The following is a 1988-nucleotide window of genomic DNA, read 5'->3' on the forward strand; positions in this document are numbered from 1 at the left end:
GGGTTAACAGTGGTCATGTACATTGTGTCATCTAAATGTCTGCAGACTTAGGGACAGGTAGCACCAGGGGAAGGAGTATTATGTGAGCAAAGATGGGAGGTAAGAAAATACAGGATATGTGAGGAAAGTGGGGCACATGGTTTAGTTCGATTTAACAGCAAGAGAAGGCATTAGTGAATGATGTGTCTGGAAAGTAGGTTGAGACCAGATTGCAGAGGGAGAGGTGAAAAGTTGGAACTTTATGCTGATGATAATGGAGGCCAAGGAACATTTTTGAGTAATAAGGTCTGGGCATGAGGAAAGTTTTGGAGCTGCTTAATGTCTATTCGGCTCTGGAAGAGTATATGGGAAACCTGTTTATCATTTGGGAAAGGAAATTTCCTAAGGTTCTATGAAGTCACTGTTATATTGCATTTCATGTGTTTCTCCAGAATTGGGTGAAAATCAAATGTCACAAACCTATTTTAACAATTGATATTTTGAAAGCACTAAGACAAGTATTTCAAGATACCCTTTTTTTGAACCAATAATCAATTTGATTTACAACTTTGGGAAGGCATTTTAATTGTGGCTCATCCCTGATTAGGAAGTATTTGAACACAGAATAAATTATATTGTCTGTGAAATATGAATGTTCAGTTTCATAAAGAAAAAAACATAAAGATTGCCATAAAAACATATTCATATGTTTGGAATTCATATGGATTGCCATAAAAACATATTTATTTTCATATTAGAAATAGTGTCAGCACGTTTCCAGATAAGGAGAACCTGTGTTTCTGATAGAAAGAGATCAGACTGGCCATTCAACATGTGATTCCATCAAATCACTCAATGAAAAAGCAAACTGTGTAGATATGTTGAGGTGAATCCAGGGAGAAATAAATGGAATTGGATTTTTTCAAAGTCTTATCTGTCCCTAATTCCTTCTTTTACAAGGGACAAAACTGAGACACGTGCAGCTTGCACCTGGCCAAGACAAACAGCCAGTTTGTAGTCAGGTCAGAACCTGGGCAGGACCAAGGCTGGTTGTGTGGAACTCTGAAGATTGCTGCTAACTCCAGTTTTCTTGGTGTCAGACACATTTCTTTCAGTGATTAATGCTGATCATAAACCCAAACATTGCCTTGGAAATAATAAAAATCTAAATCCTTAAGTCCATCTATATATGTGGTGTGTGTTTTTCCCTTCTTTTCTCTGCCATAATGGAATCCAAAATAGAATAAACATGTTTTAGATATTCAGACAGTGCCTAGCCAGCAATTTATAGCTATCCCTATCTAAACATTGTCTATCAAATATCTAAATAGAGATCTGAGTCATTTTTCTTTTCTTTCTGCCAGTAGATAAGTAAATAGAAGGAAAAAAATAGCAAGAGAAAAAATAGAAGGAGAAAAATACCATTTGCTTAAAGTCAACTAGCTTTTACTATGGCTCTGTGAGATAAGGAAAAAGCATTTTCAGACAGTTGCTCTGGTGATAAATCATGCACAGGAGATTAGAGCTTAAATAGAGATCCAATTGGTACAAGGTGCAGGGATTCTTTTCATAAGGAATAGATCTTATTTTTTTTTTGAAGGTTTCAAATGTACTTTATTTCTTCAATAATGCCATATCTTAAAAAATATGGAACGCTTCACGAATTTGCGTGTCATCCTTGCGCAGGGGCCATGCTAATCTTCTCTGTATCGTTCCAATTTTAGTATATGTGCTGCCGAAGCAAGCACTAGATCTTATTTTTAACCTTGGTAGGTTGCATGCAGCTCCTTCAGCAAATGTTATTCAACAAATTCAGACTAACAAACATTCTTGGGCACTTAAAGTGTGCCAAGCCTTGTGCCAGGATTGGGGATATAGGAAGAAAAGAGGTACATTTTCTATGTTTAGGAGTTCACAGTCTAGTGAGGAAACACAGAGGTAAACAGGCATTCATGATATAGAATAAGTGTTATGATAAACTTGACCTCTGAGTATTAGAATGCAGAGGA

General features: G+C 36.5%; 1 non-coding gene across 1 annotated transcript; it reads right to left on the bottom strand.

Moving 5' to 3' along the window:
* Positions 1 to 1620: 1620 nt before the first annotated feature.
* LOC134734950 (U6 spliceosomal RNA) lies at positions 1621 to 1727 on the bottom strand. Its single transcript, XR_010117818.1, has one exon. It is a non-coding gene; the product is annotated as a U6 spliceosomal RNA (small nuclear RNA).
* Positions 1728 to 1988: the final 261 nt, after the last annotated feature.

The sequence above is a fragment of the Symphalangus syndactylus genome, chromosome 12 (assembly GCF_028878055.3).
Source record: "Symphalangus syndactylus isolate Jambi chromosome 12, NHGRI_mSymSyn1-v2.1_pri, whole genome shotgun sequence".
Classification (NCBI taxonomy): domain Eukaryota; kingdom Metazoa; phylum Chordata; class Mammalia; order Primates; family Hylobatidae; genus Symphalangus; species Symphalangus syndactylus.